The sequence below is a fragment of the Lygodium microphyllum genome, chromosome 17 (assembly GCF_053477565.2).
Source record: "Lygodium microphyllum isolate KBCC chromosome 17, Lygodium_microphyllum_v1.1.10, whole genome shotgun sequence".
NCBI classification, from domain to species: domain Eukaryota; kingdom Viridiplantae; phylum Streptophyta; class Polypodiopsida; order Schizaeales; family Lygodiaceae; genus Lygodium; species Lygodium microphyllum.
In genome coordinates, this window is record NC_141151.1 from 123,179,608 (window position 1) to 123,194,019 (window position 14,412).

Genomic DNA, 14,412 nt, shown 5'->3' on the forward strand with positions numbered 1-14,412 from the left:
TCAGCAAGGCATGTATGGGCATTCTCACGGACATTATGAGTACCATGACCAATGGCATGGGTTGGATGTGCAAAGGCAAATGCATGCGCCTACTTATGGTCAACATGCATATGATGAGTGTGAATATTTTGAGCAACATGCATCTGATGACTATATATGTTCTTATGAACTACATTCTGGTCACATACATGGACAACCATCTAGACAACATTATGTACATGGACAACATCATGCAAATGTATATGAGTATGTACATGGGGAGAAACATCATTATCAACAATGGAGTGCTCGATATCATCAGGCACTTGATCATTACTATAAGTAACATACGCATCCTTATGAGCCACATGATACTTCTCAAGAATGATGCCATGATGAGAGCGTCTCACTACTGCAGGCTCATGAGAAAATGCCCCATCATCCCAAGACCCTTAACTTTGAATGCCCAGTAATAACCATGCTTGTGAAACTCATGGACATGAAATGCCTAGGGATTGATGCATTGAATGCTGTATTGATTGCAGCCTCATCTGCTCCAGTCCGATTTGACCTGGTGGTTCCCAATGAGTTTCTAGACAAGTCAATGCATGTTACCTTATGGGTCGATAAGGATCTTGTGCCACCATCAGTGCTTAACGATGACACCATGAATTACTTCTATGATACAACAGATGCATTGGATCACAATTACCCTTTTGACCCCGGTGGTAGTATGGTGACCCATGCTTGTATGGATGACCCTTGTGCTCTTGATGCTTATTATGTAGGTTATCCATTTGATCTTGGGGGTTAAAGAAAAGCTCTATCTACATCAGCACTTCCCCGGCGCAATCCCCTCACCTTGAGGCAACAACCTTGGCTGAAGGACACCTCGATTTGGACCTGTTTTGTAGTAGACAACCATATGTTTTCGAACAGTTTTGGTCCTACATTAATTTCACCCATGCATGACCTACCTAGGCTGAAAGTACGCTCAATGAGCTTAGTTTTGACATGTGAAACATCTCGTTTGGAGTTTCCCATGGCAAGTTATGATTAGTTTTCCACTGCAAGCCTGTTCGGGACAACATGATTGGGCCTGTTTTGCAGTAGACAGCCATCTGTTTTCGATCAGTTTTGGGCCTGCATTAATTGCACCCATGCATGACCTACCTGGGCTGAAAGTACACTCAACGAGATTCGTTTTGACATGCAAAACGTCTTGTTTGGAGTTGCCCATGGCAAGTTATGATCAATTTTCCAGTGTAGGTCTATTCCGGACAACATGCTGTCCAGTGTTGTCCAGCCCTTCTTGTTTGGAATTGGTGCCTATCATTGTACTGAATTACTCCTTCCCTCATGCTCACACTGCATACATGCTCATAGGCCACCGTTCCACAAGATTGCACCCCCCCCCAACCCAGCCATACCAATACATCCTCTTTTTGTTTTTGAGAGCAAAAACCTTCCGGGTCAGGATGGAATGTAAATAATGGGGATTAGAGGGTCTTGCACGAGGTTAGCACATGCGAATACCTAGTTACACTAATGGGATATTTAAGGTGTACAATGACCTGATTAGGGTACCATTTGAGAAATACAAATCTGTCTCCTCCCTTCACCTTCAGCTCCCATGGCTTCCCCACTCTCTCTCATTTTCTATCTTTCTCTCTCTTCTTCTCTCATCTTCTTCCCCTTTCTCTCTCCTCTTTAGAGTCTCTCCCTTCTCTCCTTCTCTCTCCTAGGTCTCCTTCATTACACCATTCAAGTACACATGGGTGCTAGACAAAAGCTGAAGGCCAAGTGTGACCATTGCCATTAATATTTCTCTTTGAAAGTTTGAAACAATAGAGAATGTGACTTCATCAAGGACATGATTATTGGGACCTCTCAAGTTGAGTGTGTAGGCCTTATCATTGACTCAAGTGCTAGTGGTTTTAAAGATGGTATTTCCAAAGATGGATAGACTCATGAGCATGCCCTCCTTGCATTTATCCTACATGTTGTTTCCAAAGCTCTGTACAAAGATAAACCTCTCACGCAACCCAAAAATGAGAGGACAAGGAGTGACTCTATTTATGAAAAAAACTCAATTAACAATTTTAAAATTTAAGATAACCAACAAAGGCATGATCATCTTTACAATGATAGTATAACCCATAACCACAAAAAGCACTTTGTCAAAAGCTTGGCTAGCTGTAACCAAAAACACATCATCATGCTCCATGAACACATGGGCAACCTTTTGGAAATTGCAAGCTCCTTCTTCTACATGAGGACTACTTTATTTTCCATGATCTCCATAGCTTAAAGCCTGTCTCTCAACCTTCATCTCAATTTCCCCATTTGACTCTAACTAATAAAGTGATAGCTGAACATCCTCTACAAATTCCAATACCAACAAAGGTGATAACTCCATTTCAATTGTAGTCTTTTGAAAAGCAAATTTTTGGTCTTTGAGTAGATCTCCATGGCATCCTCTTTTAGTCAACACAAAAAAGTTCTAACACCTTAGCAATCCTCTTGGAAAAAAAACCAAATATCTCTTAAGACTCATTGATCATCCATTCTTCGATAGCATATGTATTCTCCAAAATTGATATGAATAACTAGCACCACAACACCACATGAAAACTAGCTAGATGTATATAATTATCAAGAAAATTCACTTTATAAACTCTCCTTTGCATCTTTACATGAGTATTGATCTTTCATATGTACCTGCTTTTGGTTCCGTGCAATGTGGGTCCTATCCATGCTTTGAAAATGAACTCCATGCTCAATCACTCATGATTTGAGAAGAAATGCAAAGTCTGATCCATGCTATGCAATCATACACCAATGCCATACTCAAAGATATGGATGCATGGAAAAAATTTGTGTCTAGCCTAGTCTACAAGTGCTTGTGCATTATGCAAGATGTAAACATTTATCATTGATTATTTTATGATCCTTAACCTAATCTCACAATTCTGAGAGAAAAAAGAAGATAGTGGTCCTCAAGGTGGTCACAAACACTCATGAAAATAGTGGTCCTCAAGGTGTTGACCAAATGAACAATCCATTTTACAACTCTAGGTGTTTTTCATGACACTTAAACTCGCCCATCCACCTTCCCACTCATCCATCAGTTCCTATTTTGGTGATGAAAATTTTAACTCTCGTGCATGCAAAGAACTATATGTGCACAATGAAGGTACTCTCTCAAGTGCACATCATCTAAGATTTACTACATATAATAGCTGTAGTGGCATTATGCCATGCAAGTGCTCAATGATGGTGCAATGAGTGCATCAAGTCAACCCATAGCATGAAAGTAGTTGAAAATTTGAGGAGATGATCCTAGAGTATAAAGTATTTGATAAGTGCAACATAATGTGCTCATGAACCCAAAAAACCCCATGATGTGCAAAGATATCCATAAGAAAATATACTTTTTTCAGGATGTCTAGCAACTACAATTAAATTCTTGCTTCAATCTGTCCAAACAAAAACCAATATCGACCAAATGTATCAACTTTTAAAGCTTAAAAAATCCAAAATAATGACACAAATAATTTCTACTCTAGACAAACACCAAAATTCGAGTTACAAAACAACAAAATAAATAGTTACACAAACAACTAAGCTAGAAATGTCATATCTATCTATTGTTTCTTTAGGGGTTTTCAATTTAGACAAAAGTGCTTGACAATGTGAAGTAGAAAATTGGATGTTGTAAGAAGATGGATGGAACAACTCTAAAAGACTTAAAAGCTTGTTATGATGGGATCATTAAGGAGGTAGTCTAGCTACTTGAAGAAAGTTGTATTCAACTCTAGCAAGGTCCCGTTTGTTCCCATTGAAATTCAGGGTGATAACGTAATTTAGAAGTTTGCTAACTCGGGTAGGTACAAGGGTTCCACCCTTTTATAGGCTCTTGTTATGAATCAAAAACCTAAGAGGCCTTTAGATAAGTCTTTGAGGCTTTCCCTTCAGGACTTGTAGAAGAGTGGTGGTATTAGAATTGTTACTATTGGTATAGCGGAGAGAGTGGTGTGCTCAAGCTTTGTATGGTTGTCACTTTTTCTCTCATTTTTCAAGACCATTGAGGGAAAGCCTATGGAAGTGACAATGTTGGGTTCAATGTTAAGAATTTTGTTTTGAAGGAGCTCAAGAGTAGTTGTGTTGCCTCTAACCGAATGAATGATCTAGCTAAGGAACTTGCCAATTTCACTTCTCAATTGATTACTATGAAACCTTCTAGCCAAATTCATAATGGATATGCCTCTTCTCTCAGTTGTAATACTTTACTCATAATTGTGAAGTTTTTGGAGATTTTGAGAAAGATTGATAGGTGATCTAACAAATAGCTGGAGAAGGAACCACATTTCTTAAAGAATGGAGATGTCAGATTTGTGAAAAAAATTTCCACCAAACTAATGATTGTAGAGACCTTTGCAAAGTAACCCCCTACATTGATTTTTTTGGTTCATGATGTGATGCAAATGGCTATGGGTGTCATCAAGGTAGTTGAGAAGAAAGATCCCACATGAGCAAATGTTCTCAAGGCTAGAGCTAAGAAGAAATGAGGAGTAAAAATCCTTTCCATTGATATGTTTGGCTTGGTTTTATTAGTATCTGCTCTATTTTGTGATTTTTTATGATTAGAATGTTGATATCCAAGGTTATGCAAGCTTGGGTATTGAGTAGATGGAGGTAGCATTCAAGTGTGCATATTGTTACCTACCAAGGTTTTCCTCACTAGAAAAGTTTGAGCCTACTACTATTTTCCAATAATAATAGAGACATCTAATGGGGAGGGGGAGAGAGATCTTTGTCAGTGCACATGCAGATAAGTTTATTGTGTTTTACCTCCCTTCCATATGCATGTAGGAGCTCGAGTGCAAGTTGGTATCCCTTTCACAAACAAGGATTGCTTACAGGTCACTATTGAAGATTCAGAGGGAGAGAGATACAATGACATGGAGTTATAACAGAGAGTAGTGAACTCTCATTGTTCTCTTATTCTCATTATTCCATAATGCTTACTAAAGTATAATCTAACATAGCACATAAACACACTAGGTCACTAACTGACCATACCACTAATTGTGGTTGAGTTTGACTGACTTAGTTATTACAACACACATGTAGAGTGACCGCTAAGATGATAGCTGTCTAGATAAGGTCAGTCATGCTGGTGATACTGATCATGAGCTTGATTCTCAACACTCCCCCTCAAGCTCAAGATAACTATTGTACTCTAAGTAGCTCCTTGAAATGCACAAACTTCTCTTTAACAAGTGATTTGGTAAAGATATTTTCTACCTAGTCCTTTGTCTTCGCATTGAGTAAATCAATCTTTCCAGCAAGTACCATCCCCCTCATAAAATTCTATTGAACTTCTATGTGTTTAGATCTAGGATGATAGATGGGGTTTCTAGCCAACATCACACTACTGAGATTATCAGAATGCAATGTGACCTTCTTGTCTAACTATATACCAAAGTCATGTAGTACTTTCACAAGCCAAATTGCTTTGCATATTGCTAAGGTTGCATCCTTGTATTTTGCCTTTGTACTAGATAAAGAAATGGCCAAATGCTTCTTACTACTCTAGGTGATCATACCACTACCCAAACTGAAAGCATAACCACTAGTTGACCTCTTGTCATAGAGACAGCTAGCCCAATCAACATCCATATAACCTATCAAGTTGAATGATTTCCCATGCTCATAAAACAACCAATAATCAACAATACCCTTCACGTACCGTATAATCCTCCTGATTGCATCTCAGTGTGGCTTACGAGGTTTCTTCATGAATTGGCTAATCAGCCCCACATAACTCAAGTCAAGACGGGTAATAGTAAGGTAAATCAAGCTACCTACCATCTGTTTGTACATAGTGACATTCTCGATCTCACTCCCAACATCATTTGCAAGTTTGGCATTCTGATCCAATGGTGTTTCCATGGCTTTACACTCCATCATGCCATATTTCGACAACATATCATGAGCATACTATTTTTGTAATAGCCATATACCTTGAGGTGTAGACACAACCTGAATCATGAAAATTTACTTTAGCTCACCAAGATCCTTGAATTTGAATTCAGCATGTAACATTGCTTTAATTTTAGCAATCCCATGATCATAATCTCTAGTGATGATCAAATCATCGTCATAAATCACCAGAAAAACATAACCATCCTCTCTCTTCTTTGTAAATAGGCAGTGATTTGCATGACCTATCAAAAAACCAAGGTGTTGTAAATAAGTGCTCATGCAAGCATTCCATGCTCTTGAAGCCTATTTCAATCCATACGATGCATTTTTCAACTTACACACATATGTTGGATAGTCAGGGTGTTCATAACCCTAAGGTTGCTCCATATACACCTCTTCAAGAAAGTCTCTATTGAAGAATGTATTTTTGACATCCATCTGCCATAATTTCTAGCCCTTAGAAATTGCTAATGCAATAACTTTTCTCATCCTTGCCATCTTGGCAACTAGGCTGAAAGTCTCCTCATAATCTTGGCCGTAATGCTATGCATATCCCTTTTGCAACCAATCGGGCTTTATACCTTTCCAATGATTTATCTGACTTGTATTTCACTTTATAAACCCATTTACAACCAATGGGTACTTTGATCATGTCTCATTTTTAGCTAGTGTTGTATATTCTTCATCCATGGTAGCACACCAATTCTCATATGTAACTGCCTCACTCAACTTTGTACGCTCAGTGTAGCCTAACACTTTAGTCATATATGCATAATATCTAGCTAAATACCCACTCTATGCCAACCTATCAACTAGCTTTCAGACCCTTTCAGACCTCCTCAATTTCTTTACACTCTGGGCTTGCCTCTCATGAGGTCACACATACATGCTTTGCCTTGCACCAATAGGCGTCATAACTGATGGTATACCCAATTCACTATCAAGACTATCATTGCCAGTGTGACTCATATCCACGTGTAAGTGGGCCAGTCACATTGTCAATCATCTTTTCTTTGCCTTGATCCAATATACCCCTCACTGACATATCTCTGTCAATGGATACAGTAGCGCGACTACGGATTTGTCCTATCCAAGGACTAACAATAGATGTACCATCCACTCATAGAAGTAATAGTTGAAGGATAATTTTTAGCATAAGTAGGGCTATGGTACTACTCTAACCATAGGTTGTTTAGAGCTAGTCCACTCCTATAACCAACATTATTTTCTCTACTAAAACAATAGTATTCAGACCTCAAAACAGCCCCAAAACATCTCATACAGTTGCTACTCTATGTAGAAGTTGATACATGTCAAACCGATTAGAATATATTTCCTGCATGTCTAGTGAAGAAGATAGGTATCCTTCAGTATCCTAGAAAGCGTCTACCACTCAAGTGGTATGATCCAAGCATTTTTCAATAGCAAATAAGAATCAGAGATAATTCAACCCTATAGGTATACTGTTTCCAAATTCAGGACAACAACCAGTTCACTATTTCCAGTCTATAAATAAGCTCCAAAACTGAGCATTTAACACTCCAAAACTATGCTCAAATGCATGAGAATAAGGGCATATACATTGTTAGGATGAAAACCACCACTACCCTAGAACCACTTGCTCTTTACTATAGTAAACAACCAGTCTGCAGGTTTGTGCTAAATATCTCAAAATCAGTGAGGAATTTGAAAAAACTTTCATCTACAAAGTTGTAGACCACATCAAAATGGTCAAGATAGCAAGCCACTTCTCCAAAATCCATTTTTGTAGCAAGATATGGCTTCTACGAAAAAAATGGGCTGTAAGCAGAGTCTCCTTTGATAATGTTTTTTTTAAAGATATGATGTCTTTGATATCAACTAGGCACTACCAAGCCTTCAGGTTTCAAGCTCTGATGCCATGTTCAAGATTGAGAGAGAGAGAGAGAGAGAGAGAGAGAGAGAGAGAGAGAGAGAGAGAGAGAGAGAGAGAGAGAGAGAGAGAGAGAGAGAGAGAGAGAGAGAGAGATGGATCTATAATAGAGAGTAGTGAATTCTCATTGTTCTCTTCTTCTCATTATTCCATAATTCTTACTAAAGTCTAATCACACATAACTAATAAACACACTAGGTCATTAGCTGACCATACCATTAACTGTGGTTGAGTCTGATCCACTTAGTTATTACAACACACATGTAGAGTGACATCTAATATGAGAGCTATCTAGATCGGTCATGTCAATGATACTAATCACGAGCTTCATTCTCAACACTCACTACCCTAACTACCACCATGGTACTCTCTTAGAAGGTATCAAACATCCAGGTTATGCTTGCTATTGATGTGTACCTTGGCACTAAGAATTGTGAATGCTATATTAGAAAATTTGGGAATATCCCAAGTTTCACTCTCAAATTAAAAATAAATATTTGATCATGTAGCTAAATCTTAATCACTTTTTGAATATGGAAATTGGTATTATCATCTATATATTATCTAGAAAAAGTTTCACCTTCAAGGAAGGTAGTAACAATTTGACAGTGTGACCAAATATTGACCATCCTATAAATTCCAAAAGTATATGAAAATTCCCAAAATACCTAATATAGTGTTTGTGACTTTCATATGGAAGCATATGTGTGGAAGAGGCACTCTAATGGTATATTAATTATCAATGTTGATAAAACAACATATTGGGGAGTATGGGAATTTCCCATAAGTTTGGGACATGTGGTCAAATCTTTGGATTTGTCATAACTTGAACACTATAACTCTAAATCAGGTGCTCTATAGCTGAATAGATTCCATTTTTCAAGCCCTTTCCAATGATATGTAACATCATATGGTTTTGAGAAACTTATGGGCATGTTATCTAGGTGCCACATCTTTAGTATTAAAAAAATGGGAATTGGGAGATTCCCAAACTCACTAATATTGTGTTATAAGACTTTAGAAAAGCTTTAGCTAGTTGCAAGAGTTATTGTGGTGATTGAGAATCTCTGACATTATTTTCCAATCGACAAAGACATATGGGCAAAGAGCACTATTAAAGTCTACAAAGCATATAGAAGCCCAATCTATTGTAGGAAATCATAACCCGAGAACACTTATTTACGATCCAGCTCGACAACCTTCTCTAAGTTGTATCCTCTCATTTTGATTGACCCTCATAGAGATCATTAGCCAAATAGAGAGCCTTTACTTTGAAACATTACAACTATTTCCTTTTATGATATCTAATCTGTAATGAAACATATAGACATTGGAATCTCAACAACTAACAGTACTATTGGGTCACTTGCTCTAGATGTTGGCTTGCATGGTGTTGCCAATGAGGGGAACAATTGCTCCTTGAAAGTAGTAGGGATGTGATGTTGCATCTCTTATTTTATCAAACCTTGAAGAGGCCAAGGATCATGAAAATGGAGAAGTTGCAACTCAAGAGTATGCTCCTACAAAGTTTTATTGTGCCTCCAGTTGTTACTATTGCAATTCCTAACTAATGGTTGCAAGAAGTAGGCACTACCAAAAATTAGGAATCAAAAGTAGATGCTCTTGCTATTGTAGCTTCTACTCAATAATGGAGAGCCAAAGCTATGCTAGGTGGTGTCTTTGGATGGATGCAACACCAACACCAATTCCTGTGCCCACCCAAGTTTCTGTCAATGTTTGAAGATGGGATAGTACAACCACCCCTACTACTTGGGGGAGCCACCTCCTTAATGGGAAGGGTCTCAGATCAAGCTTCTCCCTTAATATTTTAGCTACTTTAAGTGAACAATTAGTTGTCTTATTTTAGAGTAAGCTTTTATCTCTATTGCATGGTAGTGCCAACAGTTATTTTTAAGGCTTTCTTATTACTTTTGTAATTGAGACAAATTATTCTAGAATTGCTTCCAAATTTAGAAGTCATTTAGAATTGCTTGCATCATTATAACTACACTATGAAGGCAATTAGAACATGAACTACATGCATAGGTATAATGCATCACCTTCATCATTCTCTAAGGCTATTTAAGAACAATTTCTATGAAGGTATTGTGGCACATTTAGAGAAGTAGAATGTTGAGGGAATGGCTTGGTAAACATATTCAATGTGGAATTGTAGAATGTACTTAATGTTGGAGATACACATGACTCAACAAGTGCATATGTTCTTGTCATGTAAGTATTTGGTTTTAATACTAATTGAAAAATATTGGCTCTTCTATTCATTAGTTGTGGAAAATGGAAAGCCATGTATTAGTTTTAGCAAGCTAGTAATTCTCACATTATGGTTTTGCCATGTTTCTATCCAAGTCAATACAAACTGAAAAGTTTTGGCTTAAGGGGGGATATATATATATATATATATATATATATATATATATATATATATATATATATATATATATATATATATATATATTCACCTATAATCTTTGTTCTTTGTTAGCATTGCCCATAAGGGCATATGTATTACCATGGTGTGGTAATAAGGTGTTGCTTGTCCCAAAAAAATTACCCACTAGTTAACTTATATTAAGGTGGTATGAGGCTTCAAAAAATTTCTTCCTCTTGCAAGAGCATTTCATAGATCGAAGAATTAGACATGGACATGAGAGAGGTCTTGCCTATTGAGCAAGAGGAGAAAATGTCAAATGAGCTTGACATAGTAAATTTGAAAGTTGGTAATATTGTGGAAGAGGGATGAGAAGATATTACAAGGTCCATCTAATCCCTCACTCTTGCCAATCAACCCTCTACCCTCCATTCCCATTCTTAGGAAGGAGTTCCTAATGCTTAATGATATAAAGAAATTCACAAGGATAAGATAAAAAAGGTGCGTTAGAGTGATTGCAAGGTCTTGTGAGGATGAAAAGGACGTTAGTGATGATTCCCAAGAGAAAGTACATATCCTAGATAGTAACACTTTAGATTTTGTTCCTCCAAATGATGCTCTACAAATGCTATCTAAAAAAGGCTCTAAGTTGAGTACTCCAATACACATTCAATTGAAGTTGGAGACTTAAGACCGAGTTAGCATTGAGGCTATAGGATTTGAAAATCTAATGGCTTGAAGTGAAATGAACAGGATAAGCCTTTATCTCAAGGACATCATTGACTCACTAAATGTACATGGATGGTTCAAAAAAGAAGTAGCTGAGATGAACAAGAGGTCATTAAACTAGCATAACAAGAGGTCATTCAAGTATGCATGGGTGCTAGACAAAAGTTGAAGGCCAAGCGTGACCATTGCCATTGATATTTCTCTTTGAAAGTTTAAAACAATAGAGAATGTGACTTCATCAAGGGCATGATTATTGGGACCTCTCAAGTTGATTGTGTAGGCCTTATCATTGACTTAGTGTGCTAGTGGTTTTAAAGATGGTATTTCTAAAGATGGATAGACTCATGAGCATGCCCTCCTTGCATTTATCCTATATGTTGTTTCAAAAGCTCTGTACGAAGATAATCCTCTCACACAACCCAAAAATGGGACGACAAGGAGTGATTCTATTTATGAAAAAAACACAACTAACATTTTTAAAATTTAAGATAACCAACAAAATCATAATCACCTTTATAATGATAGTACACCCCATAACCTCAAAAAGCACTCTGCTTGGCTGGCTGTAACCAAAAACACATCATCATGCTCCATGAACACATGAGCAACCTTTTGGAAATTTCAAGCTCCTTCTTCTACATGAGGACTACTTTCTTTCCTATGATCTCCATAGCTTCAAGCCTTTGTCTCTCAACCTTCATCTTGATTTCCCCATTTGACTCTAACTAATGAAGTGATAGTTGAACATTCTCTATAAATTCCAATACCAACAAAGGTGATAACTCCATTTTAATTGTAGTATTTTGAAAAGTGAACTTTTGGTCTTTGAGTAGATCTCCATGGCATCCTCTTTTAGTCAGCACAGAAAATTTCTAAAACCTTAGCAACCCTCTTGGAAAAAAACCAAATATCTCTTAAGACTGATTGATCATCAATTCTTCGATAGCATATGTATTCTCCAAAATTGATATGAATAACTAGCAACACAACACCACATGAACACTAGCTAGATGTATATAATAATCAAGAAAAGTCACTTTATAAAGTCTCCTTTGCATCTTTACATGAGTATTGATTTTTCATACATAACTGCTTTTGGTTTCGTGCAATGTGGGTCCTATCCATGCTTTGAAAATGAACTTCATGCTCAATAACTCATGATTTGAGAAGAAATGCAAAGCGGGATCCATGCTATGCAATCATACACCAATGCCATACTCAAAGATATGGATGCATGGAAAAAATTTGTGTCTGGTCTAGTCTACAAGTGCTTTTGCATTATGCAAGATGTAAACATAATTCCTTGATAATTTTATGATCCTTAACCTAACCTCATAATTCTGAGAGAAAGAAGAAGATAGTGGTCCTCAAGGTGGTCACAAACACTCATGAAAATAGTGATCCTAAAGGTTTTGACCAAATGAACAATCCATTTTAAAACTCTAGGTGATTTTCACGACCCTCAAACTCACCCATCCACCTTCCCACTCATCCATTGGTTGCTATTTTGGTGATGAATATTTTAACTCTCGTGCATGCAAAGAACTATATGTGCACAATGAAGGTGCTCTCTCAAGTGCACATGCATCTAAGATTTACTACATATAACTATAGTGGCATTATGCCATGGAAGTGCTCTCAACGATGGTGCAATGAGTGCATCAACTCAACCCATAGCATGGAAGTAGTTTAAAAATTGAGGAGATGACCCTAGAGTATAAAGTATTTGATAAGTGCATGCTCATGAACCCAAAAAACCCCATGATGTGCAAAGATATCGATAAGAAAATATACTTGTTTCAGGATGTGTAGCAACTACAATTAAATTCTTGCTTCAATCTGTCCAAAGAAACACCAATCTCGACCAATGCTATCAAGTTTTAAAGCTTAAAAAATCCAAAATAATGACACAAATAATTCCTATTTTTTCTTTAGGGGTTTTCAATTTAAACAAAAGTTCTTGACAATGTGAAGTAGAAAATTGGCCGTTGTAAGAAGATGGATGCAACAACTCTAAAATGCTTAAAATCTTGTTATGATGGGATCATTAAGGAGGCAATCTGCCTACTTGAAGAGAGATGTATTCAACTCTAACAAGGTCCCGTTTGTTCCCATTGAATTTTAGGGTGATAACTAAATTTAGAAGTTTGCTAACTTGGGTACGTACAAGGGTTCCACCCTTTTATAGGCTTTTGTGAATCAAAAACCTAAGAGGCCTTTAGATAAGTCTTTGAGGCTTTCCCTTCAAGACTTGTAGAAGAATGGTGGTATTAGAATTGTTTCTATTGGTATAGCAGAGAGGGTGGTGTGCTCAAGCTTTGTATAGTTGTCAATTTTTCTCTCATTGGTCTTGACCATTGAGGGCAAGCCTATGGAAGTGACAATGTTGCGTTTAATGTTAAGAATTTTGTTTTGAAGGAGCTCAAGAGTAGTTATGTTGCCTCTAACCCAATGAATGATCTAGCTAAGGAACTTGCCAATTTCACTTCTCAATTTGAATCCTTCTAGCAAAATTTGTAATGGATATGCCCCTTCTCTCGGTTGTAACACTTTACTTATAATTGTGAAGTTTGTTGAGATTTTGAGAAAGATTGATAGGTGATCTAGCAAAGAAATGGAGAAGGAGCCACATTTCTTAAAGAATCGAGATGTCAGATTTGTGAAAATGATTTCCACTAAGCTAATGATTCTAGAGACATTTGCTAACTACCCACTACATCGATGTTTTTAGGTTCATGATGTGATGCAAACTATGGCTATCGGTGTCGTCAAGGTAGCTGGGAAGAAAGATCCCACATGAGCAAATGTTCTCAAGGCTAGAGCTAAGAAGAAATGGGGAGTAAAAATCCTTTCAACTCATATATTTTGCTTGTCTTTATTAGTATATGCTCTGTTTTGTGTTTTTTATGATTAGAATGTTGACATCCAAGGTTATGCAAGCTTGGGTATTGAGTAGATGGAGGTAGCATTCAAGCATGCATATTGTTACCTACCAAGGTTTTCCTCACTAGAAATTTTTGAGCCTACTACTATTTTCCAATAATAATAGAGACATATGATGGGGAGGGGAAGAGAGATCTTTGTCAGTGTACATGTAGATAAGTTTGATTTGGTTTTCCCCCCTTCCATATGCATGTAGGAGCTGGAGTGCAAGTTGGCATCCCTTTCACAGACAAGGATTGCTTACAAGTCACTGTTGAAGATTTAGAGGGAGAGAGATACAAAGACATGGAGCTGTAACAGAGAGTAGTGAAGTCTCATTGTTCTCTTCTTCTCATTATTCCATAATGCTTACTAAAGTTTAATCACACATAATGCATAAACACGCTAGGTCACTAACTGACCATACCACTAACTATGGTTGAGTCTGACTAACTCAATTATTACAATACACAGGTAGAGTGATAGCTAA

The 14,412-nt window shown here is 37.2% G+C and overlaps 2 pseudogenes; both read left to right on the forward strand.

The window, feature by feature from the left end:
* Positions 1-4,514, forward strand: part of LOC148022318 (elongation factor 1-alpha-like) — a 143,352-nt pseudogene extending 138,838 nt beyond the window's left edge.
* An 8,484-nt stretch (positions 4,515-12,998) lies between these two features.
* Positions 12,999-13,800, forward strand: LOC148022319 (elongation factor 1-alpha pseudogene; annotated as a pseudogene).
* Positions 13,801-14,412: the final 612 nt, after the last annotated feature.